Below are 12,765 nucleotides of genomic sequence, written 5' to 3' on the forward strand. Positions count from 1 at the left end.
TGCAATATATTCAAAATATTCATATATTCTCTTTACTTATTTTATCTTGTGCATTATGTCTTCTCCCTCTAGATTGTTAGCTCCATGAGGACAGGGCTATTTTTGTTTATTTTAATCATTAATATCCTCTTAAAACCTACAATAGTGTTTTTTTAAAATTTTTATTGGACTATAGTCGACTTACAATATTGTGTTAGTTTCTGCTGTACAGCAAAGTGAATCAGTTATACATATACATATATCCACTCTTTTTAGATTCTTTTCCCATATAGGTCATTACTGAGAAGAGTTCCCTGTGCTATACAGTAGGTCCTTATTAGTTATCTATTTTATATATAGTAGTGTGTATACGTCAATCCCAATCTCCCAATTTATCCCCCCCACCCCCACCCACGCCACTTTGCCCCCTGGTAACCGTAAGTTCGTTTTCTACATCTGTGACTCTATTTCTGTTTTGTAAATAAGTTCATTCTACAATAGTGACTTTACGTGAAAAAGGAAAGTAAACAAAGTAGCCTAATTGTACAACTGAGACCTGAGACCCTTGAAACCCATATTCTGTATTTGGGCTTAACTTCTAACTAAATTCAGTCATTGGGCAGGATGGGTTTCCAAGTCTTGAGGTCCAGTTTTGGTCTGGAGGAAGCCAGGAAAATTTTCTACTCATGCTGTTTACGAGCCCAAAAGTTTTCAATAGCTTCCCATTGCCTTCAGGGATCAAGTTCATCCCGCCATCATCTGTACCTTTCCAAGTTATCTCCTGCCAAACTGGTCTACCCACTATTTCCCCAAATTGCCTTGAAGTTATATTCCTTCTCATTCCCTTCTGTCATCTGCAACATCTTTCTTCATCTCCCCTACCCACCTATGCACACCTACCTCATCCTTCATGACCTCTTTCCTTCCCTACCCGCTGAAATCCAGCTTGTCCTTCAACTCACATCATGCCTCCTTTATTTATTTATTTATTTTTTGGCCACACGGCACAGCTGGTGCGATCTCAGTTCCCCGACCAGGAATTGAACCTGGGCCATGGCAGTGAAAGCACCAAATCCTAACCACCAGACCACCAGGGAACTCCCACATCATGCCTCCTTTCGAAGGTCTTCCCTGAATACTACAGGTGGAATGAAATGCTCCCTATCTAGTAAGTTTATAGTATTTTTTTCCAACATTATTTCAGCTCGTTGCACAGTCCCATAGGGGAGTAGTAAAGTGAGGGTCCACAGCACAGAGTTTAGAGCCTAAGTGCATTGATTCAAATCCAGCTTCTGCTGCTCACTTGTTGTATGACCTGGGGCAAGTAATGTAACCTCTCTGTGTCTCAGTTTCTCTCTCTGTAAAATGAAGACCACAGGAGTACCTATCTTATAGAGTTTTATGAGAATTAAGTGCATTAATATGTAAAATACTTGGAACGGTGTCTGCTCTGTGTTTGCTGTTACCGTAGCGGTGGTGGTAGTGGTTCTTAACAATCCATCTTCAGTCCATTTGATGTTGGGGGGTTGAAACATGACAGCTGGATTTCTTTCCAGGTGTTTAAAACACATACCTTAATTTTATTACATAATGAGTGTATCCTTTTTTCTTTCTCAGTTTGAAGGTACAGGTGAGTTAAATCCATTATAGGGAATTCTTGGTACTATAAACAATTTCACTGATTTTTTTTCTGCATACCCAATGTACAACCATAATGCCAGTGTGACACTGAGTTGAATTCAACTCCTATTTATTGAATTAATCCACTATGAGGAACAGAAGGATGAAGACAGAGTCCCTCCCTGGACCACTATCTATAGAACCACTGTCTCTTCGGGAAGATCAATGGATACACAATTAACTTCCCAATAGCTACTCTATGCTCCTTACTACGTGGTGCTTTTATTTCTATCTTAAGATTTCAGCTTTCCTCAGCCGCTCACTCACACTTTTTTAAAAATCATTTTGAATCCAGTATGCATTCGTTCATTTGAACCAGTTTCTTGTTTTAATGTGGGAACACAGAAGTTGTAATCTATTAGTGTCTACTTAATGAAATTGTTTTTGAAACCCTGCCCGTTAACCTTTAACCTGGAGGCCCGTGCATAGTTTCCTTATTCATTAAATGATTAACTCACTGACCAGAGGCATTCATGAGTTCTTGGCTCAGCCTGTACCTTTCTGGCCTAGTCCAGAGACTGGGGAGGTTCCAGAATGATCTCCCCAGCCTTCTCCTGAGACACGTCTCTGGCTGCCCTATTTGTCTTCCCTTTCCTAGCCATCCCCACGTGCTACTCTTCCACTGCGATCCACTCCCTTTTCCAGGAGGCACATCTGCATCTGGTCCTCATTGTGGTGATTATCCGACTTTGCAGTTACTTTTATAGATGTTTAATCAGGTGTGCAGGTGAAAAGATGAAAAGTGAAGGGCAGATGTTTCTAAATATTTCTTCAGAAAACAAATTCAGCAATATTCAATCTAGTCTCTTGTCTTCCCCAGAGACACTGGCATCAACATCTTCTTGTTCAATAGCAGAGCCTGAGACACTGATTCCTTGAAGGTGAAGCCTGGAGCTACAGCTTAACACCCGTGAAATTGTTTTTCATGCCTATTAGTGTCCTCACCCCCCACTCTGGATAAACAGGCTCAGAAGTGGTTTATATGCCAGGTTGTTTTCCTTCTGAAAGATGATCCTTAAAGTAACTTCAGAAAACAGAAGGGCAACTCTAGAGATTAAAAAAAAAAAGGAAGCCATGAGTATGTTTAAAAGCCTAAGATGCTGTTCACAGAAGTTGTAAGTTACTAACTTTAAAGTAATTTAGAACAAGAGGACTTCTAAGAAAAGATGCCTTATGAGGGTAGTATCTTGGGTCATTTTCCTGAAGGTAGTTGAGAGGAAACAAAGTACTCCACAGCCTGACTTGGGCCCTTCAGGTTATAAATCACTGAGCATTTTACTCTTGAAAGGGACAAAGAGTTAGCAAACAATGGTATGGAGGAGAAAGGTTGTGGTAATGGCTCATTTTCCTGAAAAATCAACAAGACTGGCCAAGAGAGAATGGTCCTTCCACATTGCTTTGGAAATCCTCGAATACGGAAGCTTCACCTTGAAGATATCTTTGTAATCCAAGGTCAGGGACTGTGGGCCAGCTTTCCCAAATGTACACAGTGCCCTTGGTCCCAGGCTAACAATGACAAAGGGAAGGAGCTACACAGAGAAGCTGGACGGAAGATTATAAGACATGCTAAAACTCATCTCAGGAAGTTTGGAAGACTACTTTTCCCATTGAGGCCATAACCAAGCTATAATCACAAATATTTTGATGGACAGAGCCCTGCCTTTTATCAGGTACAGATAACCCTGCTTTTCAAGAGTTCACTTTACTCCACCTAGCTCTTAACGAAAGACCCACATTAGTACCTGTTTTATCTAACCAAAAGAAATCCGAAGAGGTTTCGCTATTACAAAACAAGACAAAAAGTGAAAATAGAGTTCAGCGTTGGTTTTGTAGCAGCCGTTATAGAGGCGGGGTGCACCTGAGCAGAGAGAGTGACACCACCCAGCTCCTTCCCCAGGAACTACACTCAGCATCTAAGCATCAAGCCCCCATAGCTTTGAACTGTGTCTGTGAGCATCTGTGCTTCATCTCCATTTATTTTGTGCGTCTGTTAGCACGACATATCCCAAGGTAATTGCTTCTTCACTTTTTGCCATTTCAGCTTAGGAAAGGATTCATAGGAACCTCTGCTTTCAGATAGTAGGGGGAAATTTGAAAATTCCAATAAAATGGCTATACCACTTACAAAGGATTAGAGGAATCCACATGGTTCCCCAGGCCAAGGACTACCGATGGGCTATGAAGTTCAGTCAATGACCACAGTGGGTAAATAAAATAGGAATTTGAGATCACAAACCTCGAGGAGATGAATGAGACAGATGAGGCCTCCATGGGCAGGCAGAGAAGCAGAAGCAGCAGCGGTCCCCATTCATGGGGCTCAGACAAACAAAATTGTGTCAGACAAGATTGAACTACAATGACTGCAGTTTCCAAGGGTCACAGAAAAAGGTGGTACGCGGTACCACCTTTTTGCGGTACGCAGGCCTCTCACTGTTGTGGCCTCTCCCGTTGCGGAGCACAGGCTCCGGACGCGCAGGCTCAGCGGCCATGGCTCACGGGCCCAGCCGCTCCGCGGCATGTGCGATCTTCCTGGACCGGGGCACGAACCCGTGTCCCCTGCATTGGCAGGCGGACTCCCAACCACTGCGCCACCAGGGAAGCCCGGGAGAATGGTTTTTGTTGAAGAATGGCTTTCTGGAACTTCATCATAGTGAAAGAGGACCCTATCTAGTTAGTCAGAGACACACCTTTGCAAGCTTAAAACCAACAGTCAGTAAAATGAGGGTCAGAAATGAGGGTCAGGTTCTTGGACCTCAATGAAAGGTACTGGTACAAAGGTGCTCTTTACTGAAAGAAAAGTCTTTGGCTGAGATGCTGACATTAAAGCATAAAAGTACTACTCAGCAATTAAAAGAAAGATAGGGAAAACTAGCTGTGTCAAATGTCTTTATGTTACCTTATTTAATCTCAACAATATTTGAGGTTATAAGAAAGGAAAGAGAGGCTCAGTGAAGCGAAGCAGTTTTACCAATGTTACCTAGCCAGTAAGTTTCTACCCCAAGTTTAAATCTAGAATTGAAAGTTTTTAGAGTCCCTGCTGTTTCCACAACACGCTGCCTCCATATGAGGCAATGGGCTCTGTGTGGATGAAAGAGGAAAAAGACCAAGATGACGCTTTTAAGAGGAAAGTCCGAGGCCTTTCTGTTACTGAATAATAAAGTAACCCCTGAAGGATGAATGGGTAAACCATTCTGCATGTCAGGGCTAATAACATCATGTTAATATGTCAGCTTTTGTTGGCTCCAAAGTCCCCATCAGCTGAACATTGGGATACTACTTTCTCTCCACTCAAGATTCTCTCCCCTTTAGAATCTCCGGGAATCCCCAGGGTGTCGTGGGCACAGCAGACTAAAGCTATCCTTCAGTAACACTGCTGCCCTTCCTCAGGTCTCTGCTGCCTATTCACAACCCTCAGGACTCTACCTGAGGTACTGACATCTCTCAGCCACCTCCCTAAAGGTGACGGTTACCTGAGCTGCTTCTCTCCTCTCTACTCCAGTTACCTTCTCTGAGTTCTGAGCCTATATATCCAAATGCCTTTCAGACACCTCAGCAGAATGTTCCCAAGATATCCCAAACACAACACATGCAAAAAAGAAATTATCTTCTTCTCCAAAAATCTTCTTTTACTCTTGTGGGCTGAATTTTGATGAATAAATGACACCAGCACTCACAGTGACTCAAGTCAGAAACCTGGCATCACTGCACCTCTGTCTTTTTCAACCAGACACCAAGTCCATCAGTTCTACCTTCCTAACAACAGTCCATATTTCCTCTCTATTCCCTGAAGGGTGAGAGGGTTAACCAAATGCTCTTGGGCTACATCCTCTTTACTTCCTTCCATGTTTTCTACCAGGATCGCCTTTCCTAAATGCAGATTGTATCAAGTTACCACAGTCCCTACGGTACAAAGTCCTAAGTTTGGCACTTAAGTCCCTTCATGATTTGGCCCCTACTCATCCTTCCACCAAAATTGGCTAATACACACGTCCTCAACCTATGACTCCAAAACAGCATGGAAATACAATATATACCAGGGCTCAGGATGTAGACCATGAATAGTCAAGTTCCATTTTCCAAGAATAAGGAAGTTAGATTATGCATACTTGATATGTCAAAGAAGAAACAAAGGATGGCTTGCTATTTGAAATAAGGAACACTGTGGGAGATGGAGACTACTGAACTTCAGCCACTCTCTTAATCATATCTGTTCTGCTGTGTTCCAGCCTCCAACTAATGAGTCATCAAAGAAAACGGCTTTGAAATGAAAATAACTTTATTGAGAATATATAGACGGAATATAGTCTGTGTAAGAAGAATGAATGAATGTAAGAAGCATGACTGGAGGTCAAAAACTGATGGTTTGAGAAAGAACCAATGGAGACTCAGGAAAAGATGAAAATAATTAACACTGAAAGATAAAAACAGCCTACTGCAGAATCTGGGAGAAATTTCTACTAACTGTAAGGCGAATGGAAGTGTACTGAGAAAACAAAATGGTAGTCTGCTTGTGCTTTCCCTCATGAAACAGAGCGGCCCTAGCAACCTGAGAGATGGTAGCAAGATACATAGATTCCCTTCTCTTGCTCAGAGACACAGAGTCTGTCTAAACAGAACTTCATACATGGGTGGCTGTCTTTTGAGATGGAGAGAGAACTCTTTCTTACTTCACTCCACACCCAAGTTTCTAGCCCTACTTGTAGACTATTAACATCCTTAAGACAACATGATGTGTGTGTGTGTGTGTGTGTGTGTGTGTGTGTGTGTGTAGTAAATGCATCCATATGAGGCTGGTTCATCATAAGCAGAGTAATAAATAGAGTGATAAAGATGTAAGTGGAAACTAAAATGGTCCATGCTAAGAATTATGGTTCTTTTAAGAAGAGGACAAAAGGGAAACATTTTTACAGCACTTAATATACTAGGCATTAATCCAAGTGCTTTCTATGTTTTAATCAGTGTTTAGAACAACCCTGTATTAGTCAGCATAGTATAAACTATGCTGTGGTAAAAATGAAATAAATAACTCCAAAATCTTCGTAGTTAGCATAACACAAGTTTATTTCTTACTCCTGCAAAGCTGGATTTGAGTAGGCAGAGACTCTCCTCCACCTGGTAACTCAAGGATTCAGGCTCCCTCTGTCTCGTGATACCACCCAAGGGCACCCTGGTAGAGAGAAAGAGAGAGAGGATGCAAAAGGCAAACCAGCTCCTACCTGCCCCAGCCTGGCAATGACACATGACATTTCTACTTCCAGCCCATTGGCTGGAACTAGTCACATGGCCCCAGTCACAGCAAAGATGCCTGGGAAATGTCAAGGAGCTCATGGATATCTTAGTGAGCACTAACTGTCTCTCTCACAACCCTTGTGAGGAAGGTAATAGCATAATCCCGATGATTTTCACAGACGCTGAGAAACTGGCACAAAGAAAAAATAATTTACCCAAATCCACATTGTTAGTAAGTGACAGACCTGAGATTTTAACCAGACTATCTGATTCCAGAATCTGTGCTTTTAAAAATTATATTATGCAGCTGATCCTTGAACAACATGGGTTTGAACTGCACGGAGCCACTTATATGCAGATTTTTTTCTGTCAATATGCTACAGTACTACACGATCTGTGGTTACAGAGGGCCGACTGTAAAGTTATACGTGGATTTTCAACTGCACGGGGGGGGGGCACCCCAACACCTGCATTGTTCAAGGGGCAACTGTATTGCCTCTCAAAAGTAATAGAAATACCAATGATATTATTAATGATTTGTATCAGAGAAACGAACTGTGGATGGAGATAGAAAATCCTCTCTCGGAACCCCAGAGCCAGGTTACATGAATACCAGCTGGATCCTGAGGATTGGGAATTAAATGTGCAATCACTTTTCTGTAGACCTGAGAAAGACTCCGCCAGAAGGCTAGTGATCAGCAAGGACAATTGCGGGAAATCCCTGCATCCCGCTTAGTGACCAACACCCGGTCTAGATACATCTCTCTGACTGAGGATAAGTAGCATGAAAAAAATCAATTCAAGACATACAGGAAAGCATTGAAAATCTAAGATAAAGGGACTAGGAGATTGACAATACAGGAGTCTCTTCTCTAGAGCAGGGTGGCAAACCTTTTTGTAAAGATCCAGATGGTAAATCTTTTAGGAGTTACAGATTATACTGTTTCTGTCACAATTACCCAACTCTACAGAAGGACACAAAAGCAGCCACAGGCAATACATAAATGAAAGGGTATGGCTGTGTCCTGATAAAATTCTATTTACCAAAACAGACGACGGACCAGATTTGGCCCATGGACTTAGTTTGCCCACCTAAAACTTGCTCTCAAAATAAGGAAATTAACAAATATAAGGGATCATTACACATTTGAAAAATATTCAGTTTAGTAGGAATCCAAAAATTAAAAATCTAAACGGTGATGGATATCATCATACCCAGCATGCATGTTAAGTGAAATAAGTCAGACAGAGGAAGACAGGTATAGCTTGATATCGCTTACACGTGGAATTTAAAAAGTCAAACAGATTAGAATGGAGACTACCAGTGGTGGTGGGGGAAATGGGGACATACTGGTCAAAGGAGACAAACTTCCAGTTACAGGATGAATAAGTTCTGGGGATGTAATCACAGCATGACTACAGTTAACAGCACTATATGGTATACTTGAAAGTGCCTAAGAAAGTAGAGCTTAAATATTTTCACCACGAAAAAGGTCATTATGTGAGATGATAGATGTGTTAACTAATCTTATTGTGGTAATCATTTCAATATATATGTGCATCAAATCATCACATTGTACACCTTAAACTTATACAACGTTATATATCAATTACACCCCAATTAAGCTGGAAAAATATATACATGCATATATATGAGCCAATCTTATAAATATGTATTTAAAACTGCAGAAGATAAAGACAGGGTGCAAACCATAAAATGTTAATAGTGAGTTAAGATGTAAGAATATAGGAGGATGCATCTTTGTTTTTTGTATTATTTGGGTTTTTCTACATAAACATTTCATATTCAGAAAAAAAATTTATAAAATACAAGAGGAAACTCATGGGCTTTTGAGTCAGACCTGCCTTGAATTCTCTGCTACACACTAGCTGGTGATCTTGGACAAATTGCTTTACACCTTTGCCTCCCAATGTTCTCATTTGAAAAAAAAATGGACATCATCATATTTCCTTCACATGATTTCTTCAAGGATTAAATGAGTGTGTGTGTGTGTATGTATACACACACATATAGTATACATATTAAATGAGTGTATATATATATCCCTACCTCTGACCTCCAGGAGAGTTAGCTGTGGTTTCTAGAACCCTACGCTGAAACCTGCATGGCACTCACTGCTCTACAGTGGCATTGTTTGTGTGCCTGTCTGTCTCATCCACTAGACTGTAGTACACAAACTGAGGACAGAGATGGTCATGGTCATGGTTTCCTAGGCTCCCAGCAAAGCATCCGGCACACTGTTGTAGCTGGGCTCTTCTTACAGTCACTTTGGTATGTCTTCTTCACTACCACACCGAACACAGCTCCCCTTGGTGCCATAAGACCCAGTTCTTAGCACACAGGACAAAGGGATCTCATGAATCCTGAGTGAGAAGCAACAAGGAGCTACAGGCAGCACAGACCTGTACGTAATGGGAACGATGGACCGGAGCTGTGGCAACAGAGAGGACCGGGGATGTATAACAATTGCATAATTTCAATCTACCTCACTTTCTGCCTGTCCTCCCCTCTGTTTCACATTTCTTGCAATATTGTAAAATGTTTGCCAAAGACTGGGCAGAGACGAGTGTACAAAATCTGTCTACCAATCTCCAATGTGACTGGTCGTTCTTGCTCTTCATACAATCTTGAATGTAAATCTGTAGCCTCCCTCTTCTTGGCAGTAAGTCGGCAACCCCTTCTTGGTAGAACTGTGAGCACGATGCCCTTATTAGTAAGGAAATCAGAACAGCTACTACGTGCTGAGTGCTTACTCTAAGTCATGTCCTATGCTACATGTCTTACATACATTATTTCTTGTAGTCCTCACACCAAATCTTTGAGATGAACATTATTGTCCCAATTTTGCAGATGAAGAAACTAATGGAGTAACTTGCCCAAGGTCCCCCTTTTAAAAAGTGTTATAGTCAGGATTTGAAACACGTCCTTCTGTCCTGTCCAAACTGTACTGCCAAGAATTATGGATATAGGGGACTCACTATAGATCACTCAACAAAAGCTTAGTTAGGAAAGACCCCAATAACGAATTAAATGTCCAAGTATGATGGTAAGTGACTCATCTAAAAGACCAAGGGTCAGTTTGAACTACTGATAAGTATGCAGCCTTTAAGAGACTTTGGTTATAGGGGTAGCAATCACAGACCTCAAAAGCATGTTGGAAGATGACCCCAATTAACACCACTGTGAATACTCAGTTTAGCTGTAATATCAAGTAACCACTACAACATCCTCAAAGCTCCAGGTTCAGTTTTCCAGAGTCACTGATAACAGTTTTGTTTTCAGAACAAACAGGTAGAGGGGGATAAAGATTCCCAGTGGATAGTTAGTCTCTAGCGGTGTCTATGACCCACATTTTAAGCCCTAGAAATAAACACAGAACACAGAAAGGTCTGTCCATCATGTTGGTTCAGACAAAGGTAAACCCAAGTAGGTGTAACCAACAAAGTGAAGAGAGTTGCTGAGTAGAGGAAAATTCCTCACCATTAAAAAAAGGCAGCAAGACAAATCTACTTTTCTAGGGGGTAATGGGATTAACTCTGACGTCTGTGCTTGGATTCGAATCTTTGGTGGAAGAAAAGCTTCTAGCTTAATTTTGCAAGACCCAGCATGGAACCTTTGTTGGCCAGTAGGGAGATGGGGTCTGAGAAAATTGGATGAGAGCTCCTGATATAACGACCTGTGTAATCAAGAGGAAAGTGCAATTATAAGCAATTGTACCAGACAAGTCTTTCCCCGTGTGATGTTTCAATTTTAGAAAAGACCACAAGATGGATAACTAACCGAGCCATCACTGATCTGTCCCAACCAGCAAGTAAGCTGATCCTGTACTGCAACAGCTTTTGCTCTTGGTAACTGGAGAGAATAAACCCTTCTTCAAGACAATCATTTTGAGTTCTAATGTCCCTCTTTTTAGAAAAAAGAACAGTCAGCTCCTGAAAGAAGAAAGACTGCTCCTTCACTTGTTACTGATGTGCCTACCTCTACTTCACTACTCATTTTAGTCAGCAACCAACTTCCCTTTTTCCACCCCCAAACTATACATGAGCTGGTTTCAGGGGTGATGCCCTTCCCAATGTTCTCATAACTCCTAGCATTTAACTTACTGCACTATAATATAATTGCTTCTGTGTCTTCCCATATGAGAATGTAAGCTCTTTGTCTTATTCATTTTTGTAGGTCAGTGTCTAGCACAGTGTCATACACATGGTAAGTTATCAAGAAAGGTTTCTTGAATGGATTCACAAATGGTTGGATGAGTAAGGAAATGGTTAACCCGGAGGTCCTCTGAAGGCCTGCTTTAGGAGGATGTGCTTGGCTGATCTTTCAGAACATCTTGGCTCCTTCTGTAGCCTTCAGATGAATTACTTAACATCACTGAGGTTCAGTGTTCTTGCTTATAAAATGAAAGCATCGTTACTCGTTTCATTAGGTTGTTGTGAAGCTCAAAGTAAGTACATCATGCTGGGTACCTATGCAGGAACCAGACACTGTCCCTTCTCACTTTATGTTCAGTTTGTCTTCTACTGGAAGAAGTTAACCAGTGTTTCACTGGGGCAGCAGCCATGCTATAATGGGGGTAAAATGATAACTTGGCCCTAATCGCTCAAGTGTTTGAGTCTGAGGGGTTCAGAGGACTTTTATCTGGCGGTGGGTGAGGGGGAGTGATGAGGACTATATCTGTTCCTCAATTCAGCTTATCTTACAATAGAGCTTGTAAATTAGAGTATTTAAGAATAGTGCCCAAACTTCCACTTCTCACAATATTACAGAATAAATACCATGAGGAACTTCCTTGGCTTGCAACACCTAAAAATGTGTAGATAAAAGATGTTAAAATGCTTACCTGAGCTGTCAGGAAAATGATGGAAATCATCAGAGGCTAAAAATACAAGAAAGCACAAATCTTCAGAGGTAACCACCCTGAAGCAATGGGGCCCTGTGGTCATTAACTTATCACTGGTGGCGTAGACTCTTTATTTTAATGGGCCTCAAGCAGGGTTGGGGATACAACGCTTAGGACTTAAACCAGATTAAGACATAAAAAGATCCCTAAATAGTTCAGGACACAAGATCCCTAAATAGTTCAGGACACAGAAGCTGACATTTTTAATGCAAAGGTAAACCAAAAGAGGAAAATCTATCCCGCAAAGGAAAATAGTAAAGAAACTTTCTTATCTCAACATTGACTCTGGGTAGAGACTATCTTGAAAGTTGCTATTTACAAGTGATCCTCATGAGGGTTTAGAGCCAAAATCTGGAATTCACACTACCTAAGTGGTCCCTAAATACTCAACTTTGGAATTTAATTTAAAGTGATTCAAGATTCATAATGACTTCCTGGATAAATATTCCTTAAATCAAGGCTTCAAATAGTTCCCTCAGGTAATTATAAACTCACTGAAATATAAAAATTATAAAACACAAGAGGAAACAAGTCATTTGAGGGAGAATAAGCAGAAATAACAAATAGTAAGATTATAGCCACAAAAATGGATGATATTGGAATTATCAATTAAGAAATATAAAATAGGTAGTTTTGATACTCAATAAAAGAAAGAGATTATTTGAAGTATAACAAGGTACTAGATACTTTGAAATATGGTCAGGTGGATTTAAAAAAAAAAACCAAATAGAACTTCCGGGTGAAAAAAAAAAACCACATAATAAATGAAACTAGAAACTAAGTGTATAGGTACAGCATTAGATACAATGGAAGAGAATATTAATGAACTGGAAGACAAAACTGAAGCATTACTCAATATTCAGCAGAGGGAAAAAGATATTGAAAAAATAAAACAGAAGTTAAAAGACATTGAGAAGAGATGGTAGCAGTGGAGGTCCAAGCCATGCTGTTG

At 40.8% G+C, this 12,765-nt stretch overlaps 1 protein-coding gene across 4 annotated transcripts in view; it reads right to left on the bottom strand.

Annotated features, from left to right (window-relative positions):
- Window positions 1–410: 410 nt before the first annotated feature.
- The window catches only part of KDR (kinase insert domain receptor), a 98,714-nt gene continuing 86,359 nt past the window's right edge, over window positions 411–12,765 (bottom strand). For all 4 annotated transcript variants that reach the window (XR_010943025.1, XR_010943024.1, XR_010943023.1 and 1 more), the window contains one exon: window positions 411–2,706. The gene's annotated coding sequence lies outside the window, so the exon portion shown is untranslated. The remainder of the gene's footprint in view (window positions 2,707–12,765) is intronic.

This window comes from Pseudorca crassidens, chromosome 4 (assembly GCF_039906515.1).
Source record: "Pseudorca crassidens isolate mPseCra1 chromosome 4, mPseCra1.hap1, whole genome shotgun sequence".
Lineage (NCBI taxonomy): Eukaryota > Metazoa > Chordata > Mammalia > Artiodactyla > Delphinidae > Pseudorca > Pseudorca crassidens.